General features: G+C 40.3%; 1 pseudogene; it reads right to left on the bottom strand.

Annotated features, from left to right (window-relative positions):
* Positions 1-9,292: 9,292 nt before the first annotated feature.
* Positions 9,293-10,784, bottom strand: LOC781928 (developmental pluripotency associated 2 pseudogene; annotated as a pseudogene).
* Positions 10,785-15,343: the final 4,559 nt, after the last annotated feature.

Below are 15,343 nucleotides of genomic sequence, written 5' to 3'. Positions count from 1 at the left end.
CTCAGTACAGTTATTTAGCTTGAGCTTGGTGAAGAAAAGAAGATCAGTAAATTCAATATCAGAAAATATAGAACTTTCAGGATCTCAGATGTGAGCTATAGATTAGATTCATCTGTCTGTGTATAAAATTCTGCAGTACTTTCTTAAAAATATTATGTATTGGCCTAAAGAACTTTCTACACAAGTAATGCCAGAGAGAAGAGAGAAAGAGTAGATACTGTTTCAGTTTGTATCCATGTATTCTGGAGATATTAAAATATTTTTAATTTGGGATGTAAGAGCTAATTTCATTTTTTCTGCTACCGCCTCTCTCTCATTAGTAGTTATGAGTGTGTTAAACTGTGAGTGTTGGGTTTTAATATAGTGAACTAGATTTCCATGCAGTGCTAAACTATGCAAACCCCTGATCTTCTAAACTACTCTTTAGAGTAGTACTAATAGACAATATGACAAACAGAATAGGTAAAAATCAGAAGATGGACAACGTCAAATCTTAGCAAAAAAAAAAAATAGGTATAGCACTAAAATTCTCCTTTCTTGCTAGTGGGAGTGTGAAATGATAGACTTTGGAAAACTATTCAGCAATGTTATAAATGTAAACATACATCTGTCTTATTGCACAGTCATTTCACTCCTGTGGAATGAAAAGATATGTCCACAAAAATCTGCACGTTTTCATAGAATGTTTATAGTGTCCATAAATGTTATGTGCTTAGTCACTCTGCTGCTGCTGCTGCTAAGTCGCTTCAGTCATGTCCGACTCTGTGCGACCCCATAGACCTAAGCCCACCAGGCTCCCCCGTCCCTGGGATTCTCCAGGCAAGAACACTGGCGTGGGTTGCCATTTCCTTCTCCAATGCATGAAAGTGAAAAGTGAAAGTGAAGTCGTTCAGTCGTGTCCGACTCTTAGCAACCCCATGGACTACAGCCTACCAGGCTCCTCCGTCCCTGGGATTCTCCAGGCAAGAACACTGGCGTGGGTTGCCATTTCCTACTCCAAGGCATGAAAGTGGAAAGTGAAAAGTGAAAGTGAAATCGCTCAGTCGTGTCCAAGTGACCCCATGGACTGCAGCCCACCAGGCTCCTCCGTCCATGGGATTTTCCAGGCAAGAGTACTGGAGTGGGGTGCCATTCCAAATCTTTTCAATCCTATGGACTGTAACCCACCAGGCTCCTCTAATCATGGGATTTTTCAGGTGAGAATACTGGAGTGGGTTGCCTTTTCCTCCTCCAGGAGATCTTCCCAACCAAGCGATAGTACCCACATCTCCTGTGTCTCATGCAGGCAGATTCTTTACCCACTGAGCCACTGGGGAAGCCCATCTGTAAATGGAAATAAACCAACTTTACATCAATAGAAGAATGGATGGATGAATATTATTCAACATACAAAGGAAAGATTCACTAATATGTGCAGTGAGTCAGTATCAAAACCACCAAGGAAGTGGAGCTAGACTAAAATTGACACATTGCATTTCATGCCTCTTACATATGGTTAAAAAAAAAAGACAAAACCAATCTATAAGAACAGAAATTAGAACTGTTATTGCTTATGAAGGAGCAGAAAAAGAGAAGAAAGGAAATTTCTGGGAAAATGGAAACGTTTTTGTCTTGTTTAGTGTATTATTTGGTAGTTTGCACTGTCAACATTTATTGAATCATGTGCTTAAGTTCTTTGCATTTTACTGATCAAAAAAAAAAAAAATTCTAGGATCATTGCTTCCAAGTCAATTGTCAAATAACTGCCAAACCATAACAACACAAATAGAGATTTGCAGATATTTCATCATATAATGTATTTCTGAAATTAAACCTCTTTAAAATTTTATGCAGATCTAATTCGTTAATAGGAAAGTAATTAACATTTATAGAGTAATAAATAGCTTCTCAGGCCCTGAGATAGTGAAATAAAATATCCATCAATATCTATGTATGAAAGTCATACCTTGAATATTACCCAAGATGGAATATGATCAAGGATATCTCTATAAAGAGCGATCTGATCCAAATAAAGTGATAGCCTGAAAAACATACTTGTTGATGGGTAGCAGAGTCCATTTCAGAGGACTATCAAGAAGGAAAGCAGATTTGGGATGAAGCAGATAAGAGAAGAAACATCTGGTCTCCTTATGGAACATGCACAAGTACCTCTGTCAGCTCGTTTGTCAACCTAGACTTTCATGGAAAAATGATGACATATGATTAAAATTTGGGGAGCAGAAATTTCAGAACATTAGGGATCGGGATGAGCAAGATGATGCAGTTTTATGCAGTACAATCTAACCACCAGCCCAAGTTCTCATCGGCTAGGGGAGCCCCTTGGGTTGTTCCTAGTCACGTAGCTCTTATCCCTGCCTTTCTTCTCACCTAAGTTCTTCACCTATCTAGAAGTGTTGAATTGGATGACACAAAATTGACATTTAAAATAAAGAATAGAGGTCAGATGGCAAGTAGCAGTTACTTCTTCCATCAGTTACAATAATCTAGGAGTTATTACCTGGAATTCAGTACTAAGGAGGGAGAGAAGTCTTGTCTAAGCTTGGGAGAAAAAAAAAGAAATTACTGATTGGCAATGACTGACTAGCAGTATCTACAAAAGTTCATACACGGTGCATGCAGTTGGGGATCCTAGACTAGAGGCTATGTCAGCTTAAAGGTGTACATTTTTAACCTTGATTTTCTGGAGCAATACTTTCTGCTAATATCCTCATTGCTGCTTCTGATAATGAGAAACACAGTTCATGAGCAGATCTTCCAGCATTTAGTGGCACTCTGCAAACGACTCTACTGCTTGTAAGAGTTTTCATCAAACTGTTGCTCTGAACCTATGTATGGATCGTAAAATCAGTTTAGTAGGGTGTAACTATGATGTCTTTAGGGATAGAATAAAAGAATATAGAATGAATAGAAACAAATTTTCAGTTATACATACACATTTGTATTATGTGATTTAAATAAAATTATAAAATATTTATTACTAAGGAGAAGGGTCTAGAATATTTGAAATCTGCTTATTTGTGGGGTCATTCCTAGTAAAGTGGGCTTTTTCACTACTTGAATTATCAGTGACCTGAAATTTTTCAGTAGATGTTCTGAGAGCTGAAGTACAGGATAAGGCCTGTTGGTCACAGCGGATACCCATGTGACATCAGTATTCAGACTTCTTGATTTTAGGAGAAATAGGTAACAAATGTCACATTAACATAATTTAATAGTAAATCATTATCAAAGGTTATGCTTGTGCTTGCTGTGCTCTGAGTTTGAGGTTATTGAAAAGAGTTGGGTCTGGAGTATAATTAACACTGTCAGATGCTCAAGGGCAGAAGGGCGGCCTAGGTCACCCCTTGTCACGTGAAAGTCCTAGGGTGTGGTCCTGAGAGGCCTGAGAGCTAGTGCGGGGAAGTCGTTCCGCTGAGTTAAAGCCTGAGCATCACTTTAATGTAGGGGCACTGATGCTTCAAAATGATACATCGATTCTTGGAAGATTACCTGAGATGAAAGTCTCACACTGAAACACATTGCTTCAGGTTCCTTCTACTAAATATCCAGCCCATATGTTAGATGCTAACCTCTGCCTGCCCCCAGCCCTCTGGACAAACTCTGGACAGTCTCTGGAGACAGCTGTACACCTTGAGCGCCGTCAACTAAAGGAAGCCCCTGGGAGTCATAACAGGCTCCTGTCAAGAGCTAATGCCTTGCGGGGACATCTTGATATTCCTGTTGCTTTGCTGAAGAGTAAACCACAGCTTTTTCCCTGGAGACTCAGCAAACATTTCCATGTATAAAGAGCCTTTTACAGCTGTGCTCGAGACAGAAAGGGAAGCTGAGAGTCTGCTATAGAATTTCCACCTTAGGATAAGGATGGTAGAATTTCCGACCTGTGAAACACTCTTGTTCCAGCTCAGTCTGCTGCACACCAAGCATCATATCCAAATTTCCCAAACCAAGTGTATAGGAAAGAGAGGTTAAGTGCCTACCTGGAGCCAATGTTGGTGATTATATTTTAAAATTCCTTGAAGAGTGATTCTGATTCCCATATGGCACTTTGCAAGAAGGTGATTTCAGCTGGTAGGAAACAGAGCTTTCTGCCACTGGATTGCTTGTTCTGTGAAGGAGCAACCTGAGAAACCTAATATAATGACATGGTCACTCATGGAAACTGCGGTTCTTATTAGAAGGTTAAATTTTATAGTCTCAGTAGGAACATGGATTGTGCTCAGTATGCAGTGTAAGTTCAAATGCCAAATGAATTTTTAAAAGTGGAAGTTACTGTCCCTTATGCACTGGCAAACTCACCTACTAGTCACGCATGCTGAAATGTATTACGCCAAGGCTGGTGATGTGTTCACTTTGATATACGTGCCTGTCTTACCTGTTTTCCTTGCAGTATGGGGATGGGGACAGTGGGATTTGGTTATTGGCTATGATATGCAGCAAAGCAAAGTAGCAGTTGTGTGAACTCACCATTGTGGCCTTTTAGAACCATACCATGTAGGTAAGAAAGAAATATCTAATACAGAACCCCAGATTGTTTTATATAGTTCTCTTCTATGAGAAAGTGAATTATGACATGTATACCCAAAAATGAATGAAAAAGGAAAGATGCTATGGATGGCTTGCAAGGCTTGAACATGGAATTGTTGGCTGGTACACAGATTTGCTTCCCTGGTGACTCAGTGGTAAAGAATCTGCCTGCAATGCAGGAGACCAGACGTGGGCTTGATCCCTGAGTCAGGAAGATCCCCTGGAGAAGGAAATGGCAACCTACTTGCCTGGGACATCCCATGGACAGAGGAGCCTGATGGGCTACAGTCCATAGGTTGCAAAGAGTCAGACATGACTTTGGAACTAAACAACAAGGCGGATTTGCAAAAGCACTTGCAGTCAAACTGTGTAGTGATCGATCAGAGCTGATAACATTTTCATGCATGTTTCTTCACGCTAGTTCATGCAGCGTTGCTGGAGCTCCGAGACCCAGAGCTTAGAGCCATAATGGTGCGTGGACTGGGTCTGAGTTGCCCAGTTCATGTAGGACTGAGGCTACCCTAGCACGAGCGAGGGTGCTCAGGGCCTTTCTCAGACACCCAGCCCTCTTACAGTGTCTCAGCTGGATCTTTAGTCTCCCCCCACATGCGCCCTGCTTTGTCCCGGATCTCAGGCCAATCCTGAATGGAGGCCGGACACATTAACAGTATTGAGGACATCTTTACTGTGCTGCCTTGAGACATCATGGTGCCCCTTCTCCTACTGCGAGGTGTTTTTGTGGTACTTTAAATCACATATTTCAAACTCACCTGGACATTATGATCCCTGTGAAGGTTTCTGGAATTCTCTAGCATCCCGTACGTGGCATTCTCACATTCTCCTTTCCCTGACCCAGTGATTCTGTCCTGATTCTCCATCTCCAATTCTTAAGCTCTTGAGCACACTGATTCCAGATTTATGAAAACCACAGTTCCTAGCCTAGAGGGTATTTTCTGCAAATTATAATAAAGTGCATCTTCTGAGTGGGCTGTGTCCTATGCATGTGGTGAGTGTCTTAGTGTGTGGACCCATATATTATGCAGCTATTAAAGAGGGCTTATTCTCTATGGAGATGCAACTCCATGCCAGGCTAGATGGCTTGGAAAGTAGAGTAGGCGCTGGATTTCAGGCCCAGACATTCCTCATCCGGCTGTCCATGTGCATTGGACAGCCTGTGTAACTATACACATGGCTTAGGCCCATTTTATGAATTATTTTTCTGGGAGGATGTTTAGTCCAGAAATTGCTTTAGTAGTCGTTTTTGCTCCTACTTGGATCTTGACTTAGCATAGAACTTAGTTCAGTTCAGTCGCTCAGTCGTGTCCGACTCTTTGCGATCCCATGGACTGCAGCACGCCAGGCTTCACTGTCCATCACCAACTCCCGGAGTTTACTCAAACAAGTCCATTGAGTTGGTGATGCCATCCAACCATCTCATCCTCTGTCGTCCCCTTCTCCTGCCTTCAATCTTTCCCAACATCAGGGTCTTTCCCAATGAGTCAGTTCTTCACATCAGGGAGGATCATTAGATAGAAATTCTGGTTGCCAACTACTGCTAAAATGTGAAATTCTAACATCATCTAGATTTAGCAAATAGTATATTCCTAATAGTCATTTGCACCACCCTTGTCACATAGGCATCCGTATTAACCTAATACCTAAAACAGTACCTAGCATATTTTGGTAGAAATATAATAGAAAAGGTACGAGTGAAGCTAATGATCCATGGCTTCTCCCCACCATTGGCACCTTCCTACTGGCCAAGTACCAGATGTAAACTTCTCCCACACTGGCTGTATTTTGCTGCCAGAAAAACCACCCTATGTGGTCGAGAAATAGCAGATATAAGAGTAAGGATTAAAAATTACATTGAAATGATATTAAATGAAAATACCAATTGAAGACATAAATACTGTGGATTGAAGGGAGTATTCTGTTGACTGGTTTTGGGTGCAGTTGCTAAATTATTTTACCAGAAACAGTAAAGATGTCATAGCAGTCTGCAGATACCACCATACGTTATATTTATTTCTGCCTTAGATGGTTAATAAAAGTGAAGTTTGCCCTTGGGAAAATCCACACTAGTTGTGCAGATCTTAACATCCATTTTTTCTCCTTGTACCTTCCTACTCGTTACCTCTTTAGCATCTTAAAATCCCTAGTAATGAAGTTGTTGCAGCAATTTTCGCTCATGTTTCTGTTGTGGACTTTATTTATTTATTTGCTTTTGCTCTTTATACACACAGTATGTGCACTTTGTAGTGACAGCATAATGAGAGCTGTTTTCTTTTTGAGCCTGAGGGACTGTGTATCAAGGACAATCACTGAAGAATATTTGTGGCCTTTTTTTATGTAATAGAAAATTTCAGCTTCTCAGACAGCTTGGAAATGCACCAGGAAGGAAATGAATGTTTTCTTCTCAAATGTGTCATTCTGTATTAGCAGAACCTGGACAGTTTGAGAATTATTGCTTGTATATCTGGAATTAAATTTTGAATGCTTTGAATGCTCATTCTTTACAAGGGTGCCACATTCTCAGCAGTTTAGCCATTAATAGTGTTTTCTGGCACAACAAATACATGTTGGAGGGAGTTCATCACAGCCACTCTTCTTCCTTACTGAACAAAATGAATGAGCATCCATTGCACAGATAACAAAGCAATCAAGAAAGAATTTTTGTTTCTTTTTAGCTCAACTGAAAAGTGATAAGCATGCTTGCTGAAAACTGGTGGCCAAAGAAGACATGAAAATAAACTTGAGGATTTGTTCTCATTTAAGAAACAATAGACTGAAATGCTGTGATGCCTTTCTGAAATGAACCATGTGGGAATTGGAGATATAAAATGGTTACTAAAGGGGGCAGTAAAATTATCTTCCATGAGAATACATGTGCTGTTTTCCTCAATCACTTGTCTTTGGTCATTCCATTGAGGTGAAAATCAGTCACATATATTTCTAAGGAAGGAGGGAGGATCTCATAAAAAGATCAAATTATCAGAATGCAAAAAAAAAAAAAAAAAAATTAGAAGAACTGACTCCGGTAACAGAGTAAAATCAATGAAATGATGCTATAAATCTACCATTGCAGTAAGATGATGGAAACAGTGACATTTGAGTTGGGCCTTAAAGAGCAGATGGGGTTTTGACAGGTAGAAATGAAGAGAGCAGATGAGACAGCTGACATAGGATGATGGGTGCAGAGGAGAGAGAAGGGCTCGGAGGGCACAGACTTCAGGCATGTAGATGGGGCTTGTGAATTGCAGCGCCCGCAGGGAGCAGGCCCCAAGATGACTAGGGGACGAGGCTGGCAGGCAGAGCTAGCTGAAGGGCACGGGGCCCATCGAAAGGACAGCAGATATGAAACTCCTGCTTTTTGCCATTTCCAGAGACAGGTCCAGTTTATCAAAAGATCTTTAGGTGATATTTCCTGTTGCTGCTGTGCTTTGTTTTGTTGGAAGGTGGACGACAAGAGTCTTCTGCCAACTGCTAGTCAACATGTGGCTCCACCACGTCTAGGACATGCCTGGCGCCACCTCCTCAGGTTGTACCCTTGGGGTTCAGCTGGTAAAAGAATCCGTCTGCAGTGCAGGAGACCTGGGTTCAATCCCTGGGTTGGGAAGATCCCCTGGAGAAGGGAAAGGCTACCCACTCCAGTATTCTGGCCTGGAGAATTCCATGGACTGTGTAGTTCATGGGGTCGCAAAGAGTGGAACGCGACTGAGCGACTTTCACCGGCTCGCTACAGCTGCCTCTCCCAGCCCTGACCCAGCCCTCCCAGCAGAGGCCGCTGCAGGCAACACCGCCTTCTGCCTCCTCCGAAAGTCTGACCACTAATCATTTCTCTCTGCACCAATGTGGGCGCCCACTTTGGGAATATGTTGATATCATTTATTCTCAAAGTTCTTTTTTCATGTTTTTTTTGTTTGTTTGTTTATAGCGGCTTTATTCATAATTGCCAAAACTTGGAAGTAACCAAGGTGGCCTTCAAGATATGAATGGATATATTACGGTACATCCAGACAAAGGATTATCCAGCATTAAGTCAAAAACTGCTAAAAAACTGTATTAACTAAAACAAAACCAAGTTACATTCTATCAATATATAGGTAGTAACAGTCACTTTCAGGTAAACCTTAAGTACAGAATACAGACATTCCCATCTGTACTTAAGGCATCAGGCCACACGGAGGATGGTGAGAACAGAGTATAGCAGTCATTGGGATGTGAATCACTTTAACTGTGGGCTCTCCACCATTTATCCTTTTTCCCCTAATTACTAGTAAGGATATTGAATCAATAATCAAAAACTTCTCATCAAGCAAAAGTCCAAGACCAGATGACTTCAGTGGTGAATTCTAGCTTTGTAAAACTTGAGGTAAAACCATATAAAACATTATGTTACAAATGTACAGGGTTTCCCAGATGGCACAGTGGTAAAGAATCCTCCTGCCAATGCAGGAGATGCAGGTTTGATCCCTGGGTCAGGAAGTTTCCCCTGGAGAAGGAAATGGCAAGTCCTCCACCAGTATTCTTGCCTGGAAAATTCCATGGACAGCAAAGCCTGGCAGACCGAAGTCCATGAGTTCCCAAAGAATCAAGCACAAGTGAATGACTGAGTAATTGAGCACACCCATACACACACCCACTACAGATATACAACATAGTAATTCGATATTTGATACTACAAAAATCTAGTTACCATGATTACCATAAAATTACCCTCTTCACCCATTTCTCCACCTCCCATTCCTTCCCTGCTGGTAATCACTTATTCTTTTTTAAAACGTGGTCCATTTGAAAGCAATGATGTTGATGTATCCAAACCAGGTTTCTTCCTCCTCCCCATTGTGATTAATCTTTTCATAATCTTCTTATTCCTCTTAGTGCATTCAGGGTATAACAGGTTGTCTTCCAGGTCTGGGGGTGCAAAAGTGCAGGCAGGTAACATGAAGAGGGAGGTCATCCTCCTGGGGGTGTCAGGCACCCAGGTCTGACCTGCTTGGAACTGCAGGCGAACCCAACCTTCTGTGTCTGCCAAGAGTGGTCTGCCATGGACCACACACCACCGGACACCTGAGGCTTGTGGCAGAAGGGATTCAGAGGCACGAAGGGCACGTGAATTCACAGCCTTTGGTTGAACAGCCTTTGCCGCAATTCTTGACCATGCTGCCAGCATGGCTACCTGAGGTGAAGTTACCACCTCAACCATGTTAGTCCTTTCCTGACTCTCACTCATCTTCCTTTTCTGTACACTTCCCCTCTTGGTCACCATGCTGTGCTTCCTTGAACATGAGTGCATTCGGGCCTCCCGTGATGATTTAGGAATATACTGATCTTTTTCAGGAAAAGCATCTTCCTGGAGTCTCCGATAAACTTCTATTTTCTGGCCGTCAGTACTCAGCTTAAGTTGTTGGCACCAGTTCCGCAAAGTGTCCCGACTCACATCGTTAATCGGAGGCAATGTGGTCGGCAAGGGACAAAATGATCTTCTAAAGCTAGAACTTGGACAATCTTCCTCAAGCTCATTTGTTTGAGGAAGAGGAACTTGATTATTTGTAATCAGTGCCTCCTCTTTGACTTGTGAAGTTGAGGAAACACCTGGTTCCACTTGATGGTCTTCAATAATTTCCTCATTAACTGGATACAATGTAAGAATCACATTTTCTTCATCTAAAGGCCCTTCAAAGAAATTCTTCCCGTAATCTGAGTATGCCATTTCAAGGAATGCTCAGAGAAAGGCAGAGCCACAATGCTCAATCTCTGCAGTTTAATCCTCTGAACCTGAGGGTTTCTAGTCCCTCTTTTTTCATGTTTTGAAATCGGCTTTATTGACATGCAACTTACATAAGTATCAGCAATTGTCATTGTATATGATTTGTTGTTTTTTAATTGAGTATTAATATAATTGATTTACAACATTATATGTTTCAGGTGTGCAAGTGATTCATAAATTTTATGCTCCATTTATAGTTGTCAAAAAATATTGGCTATATTCCCTGTGCTGTGCCATGTATCTTTGTAGCTTATTTGATTTGTACATTGTAGTTTACACCTGTTAATTCCCTACCCCTATCTTGTCCCTCCTTCTTTCCTCTCCCCATTGGTAACCTCTAGTTTGTTCTTTATATATGTGGGTTTTAAAATTTTTGTTATGTCCACTAGTTTGTTTTAGTTTTTACATTCACCATATAAGTGGTATAAAAGCTTTGCATTCTCTGACCTATCTCACTAAGCATACTAGCCTCAGGTCCATCCATGCTATTGCAAATGGCAAAATTTCATTCTCTTTATGGCTGAGTAGTAGTCTACTGTGTGTGTGTGTGTGTGTGTGTGCACACATACATACATATGCCGCAACTTCTTAACCTCTCATGTTGATGGACACAGGTTGCTTCTCTATCTTGGCTTTTCTAAGAAATGGTGCTATGGAAATTGAGGTACATGCATCTTTTTGAATTATTGTCTTCATTTTCTTCAGACATATACCCTGGGGTGGAATTGCTAGATTATATGGCGGTTTTATTTTTAGCTTTCTGAGGAACCTCCATGCTGTTATCCACAGTGAGTGCAGCAATTTACATTCCCAGCACCAGTGTACGAGGCTTGCCTTTTCTCCACAGCCTCACTAGCATTTGTAACTTGAGGTATTTTTGATGATAGCCATTCTGACAGGTGTGAGATGATGTCTTATTGTGGTTTTGATTTGCATTTCTCAATGATTAACAATGTTGAGCACCTTTTCATGTGCCTGTTGAACATCTGCATTTCCTTTTTGGAAAAATGTCTATTCAGTCATTTTGCCTATTCTTTTTTTTTTTAACCGGATTATTTGTTTTTTGGATTTTGAGCTGTATGAGCTATTTATTAATATATATTGAGGACATTAGCCTCTTATTGGTCATATCATTTCCACATTTTTTCTCCCATTCAGTAGGTTGTCTTTTCATTTTGTTGTTGATTTCCTTTGCTATGCAAATGCTTGTGAGTCTAATTGGATTCCATTTATTTATTTTTGCTTTCATTTCCTCTGACTTAGGAGACAGATCGAAAAACATATTGCTATGACTTATGTCCAAAAGTGTTCTGCCTAAGTTTTTCTCCAGGAGTTTTCTGGTTTCAGCCTCACATTTAAGTCTTCAATCCATTTTGAGTTTATTTTTGTATGTGGTGCTAGAAAATGATACAATTTCATTCTTTCACATGTAGTTGTCCTATTTCCCCAACATAACTTGTTAAAGAGACTGTTCCTGCCCCACACCACCCTGTTCTTGCCTCCTTTGTCATAGATTAATTGATTGTAAGTGGGTGGGTTCTGGTATGTGGGATTTTTTGACATATACATGGTGGTGGTGGTGATGGTGGGGTAGTCACTAAATTGTGCTATCCCATGGACTGTAGCCAGCCAGCCTCCATATGAATAGGCATATAATCACCACCACATCTCAATATGTTCCTGTCTTATGCTTGAAAATAATTCTTAAAAAATAAATATTATGAGGATCATAAAGAATATACTTGTGGTGTCTCAATGTAAGCTCCTTTGGGGAGGAATGATTCAGCCTTTGACATTGAATAAAGCTGCTGGAGATTGGAGGTAGGACTAGCCTTGAAGACACAGTCTTGAGGAGGATATCTAGGAACCTTGTTCATGAGTATCATGGGGCATTGTGGGGGTCAGTTACATACCAATAACAATGGGAAGTTTTCAACATTATTGCTGATGATAGAACTTAAGAGTTCCCCACACCTACAAAAATGAAGAATGTTGTTACTTTATCAAAAATAATGCTATTTACCAAGACTGGTGTTCCTAATCGTTTATATAAGATTGTCTCTCATCAAAATAGAAATCATATATATCATTGATAATAGTAGATGTTCTTGGAGGGATTTTATTTCATTGTTACATTAAGGAGATTTTTTAGTGCTAAAATGTGAGGCGATTGAACATGTTGTGTGAACTTAAATTTATTGTATTAAAAGGTTCACTGGAGCAAAGAAAAGTTTCTGTGAGTTAAGATTTTTATTTATTTTTTTCCTAAGCCAGTGTGAATACTTTTCACACACGGAGATGACAGTGAGGGTTCTGTGAGACAGCAATGCAACCTCAAATGCCAGCGTACATGGCCTTCACTTAATTATTTAAAAAATGGTTTTTATGTACTCTTAGGCAATTGGTCCATACCAAGCAGGGGAAATAGAGGCCACTTCTATCTCCATTGAGCTTTAAAACTGAGTGGAGAAAAATAGATGTTTATCAAATGATGCTATAAAAATATAGCTTAAGTGATAAATACAGAGAATAAAATGTATAAGTAGCTAGTCTATACAGTAGCCCCCACGCCCCATCCATGGTTTTGATTTCTGCAGTTTCAGTTACCTGAGATCAACTGCAATCTTTAATTATTAAATGGAAGTTCCAGAAAGAAACAAATCATGTTTTAAGTTGTATATCGTTCTGAGGATCACAATGACATTTCCCTTCATCCTGTTCCTTCTCCACTGCGACATGAAGCCTTCCTTTGTCCAGCTTTTACTCACAATTGGCCACTCAGTAGCTGCTTCGCCAGAGTGACTGTTGCAGAATCCAGGGCTTGTGGTCAAGTGACCCTTATTTTATATGATGGCCCCAAACCACAAGAGCAGTGATGCTGGCAATGTGGAAATGCCAGAGAGGAGCCTTCACGGGCTTCCTTCAAGTGAAAATATGAACATTCTTGACTTAATAATGACTTAATAATGAAAGAAAAAATATCATATGTTGAAATCTACAGTAAAAACGAATTTTCTGTCCGTGAAATTGTGAAGAAAGAAAAATATGCTCTGGTTTTGATGTCACCTCATACTGCAAAAGTCACATCCACTGTATGTGATAAATGCTTAATTAAGATGGAAAAGGCTTTAAATATGTACAGTAAGATTTTGAGACAGCCTACATTCACCTAACTCTTATTATAGTATATGGTTATCATTCTCCTATTTTCTTATTCGTTACCATTGTTAATTTCTTACTGTGCATAAGAGTCGGACATGACTGAGTGACTAAGCATGCACATGCCTAATTTATAAATGAAGCATAATCGTAGGTGTGTATGTATAGGAAAAAAACATAGCTTATGTGAGGTTTGGTACAGTCCATGGTTTAAGGCATCCTCTGAGGACCTTGTAAAAAGGAGAATTGCTGTACTGGGAAATCTTAAAACTCTGGGAATATTTGAAAACTTTCCTTGGGAAGGAGATAGTTGAATTGAAATCTCAAGGTCAGGATCCTATAAGGAGGGTGAGAGGCCAGAAGAGACCCCCTTTAAGGGACTGTGGTTTGGGAGGACATCACTGGGGAAAGATGGTCAGTGCAGATGAAGTGCGTGGAGAGAGAAGGTAAAGTAGAAAAGGCAAGTCGAGCAGAGGTCCAGTGCTGAGGGCATTTATCAGCCACGTCACAGACCTGGCCTTTATTTTATGAGAATGGCAGGTTTGAAGGATTATAAGCAGAAGAGCCGCAGGATCTGGTTTTGAAAATGTTGTTCAGGCAGCAGTGTGGAGAATCATTTAGAAGAGGACAAGAGGAGAGGTAAGACAGACACCAACGTGTGTGTGTGTGTGTGTGTGTGTGTGTGTGTGTCGCTCAGTCGTGTCTGGCTCTTTACGAGCCCATGAACTGTCACCCACCAGGCTCCTCTGTCCATGGGATTCTCCAGGCAAGAATATTTGAGAGGGTTGTCATCCCCTTCTCCAGGAGATCTTCCCAAACCAGGGATCGAACCCAGGTCTCCTGCACTGCAGGCAGACTCTCTACCACCTGAGCCACCAGCTGAGAGACAGTGATGTGATGGTAATTGGATTATTCACACATCCACAAATTGCGGTGGAGTGAGCACTTTGCGCATTCCAAACGTGACTCAGTGGCTAGAGAAAGACAGGGTCATGGGGAAAAGTGACAAAATTCCTGCTTTTCATTCTGGACTTGAGAGTCGAGAACAAGCGAAAAATTAAATATCCAATAGTCAGGGTGTATCAAGTGCTAAGAAGAAAATAAAGGAGCAGTGGGGCAGCCACAAGAAAGGAGGGAAAAATAGCAAATATAAAAGTGGGTATACAAATTTCAATTAATAGTCTCTGTATGGAGATAGGAAGGGTACCTACTCTGCACCAGGGTCATACAATTAATTAGCAAAGTACAGAAATTAGAGTGTGTGTGTGTGTGTAACGTTTAAGATGGTGAGAAGGGTTTTATCAGAACTTTCTTTTCTGGAAAGGGTGATGACTCAGTTGTTAACTTTCTGAAATCTGCAGCTATATAAATGTTTGTACTAATCATTAACTCTATGTCTATCCCCAGATTCATAAATGAAATTCAATAAATATATAGGGTCTGAAAATGAGCTGTTATATTTGTCAAAGCATTTATTAAATACAATTAATGTCTATTGTTCAAATTGTATTCTCAGTTTAAACATGAGATCTTGGTTAGGTTAACTACTGGGGTTAATGAAAAATAAATTATGCCAAATAAATAAATGATGTCTACTGAAATCGATATTTAAGAAATTGAAATCAGAATAAGCACCCTCCCACAGTTAGTAGCAGATAGTCTAATATTATCTAATGTACTTTTTTATGGACTATTTACAGAAAGAGAAATGGCTGATATTAATTTTTGAAGACGATTTTGTAGCTCATGCCAGTAGTACTTAATTTTATAATATTTGGCAATCTAGAGCTTTCACAGTTAAGTGTTCTAAGTTACTTAGAGAAGATTTAGGATTAATATTCCTTCTGAAATCACACTGTCTAGTTCAATTTTAAAGTATCTTTTCCT

The sequence above is a fragment of the Bos taurus genome, chromosome 27 (assembly GCF_002263795.3).
Source record: "Bos taurus isolate L1 Dominette 01449 registration number 42190680 breed Hereford chromosome 27, ARS-UCD2.0, whole genome shotgun sequence".
Taxonomy (NCBI): domain Eukaryota; kingdom Metazoa; phylum Chordata; class Mammalia; order Artiodactyla; family Bovidae; genus Bos; species Bos taurus.
The sequence above is the reverse complement of the archived record's forward strand: the minus strand, read 5'-3'. Positions and strand labels throughout refer to the sequence as shown.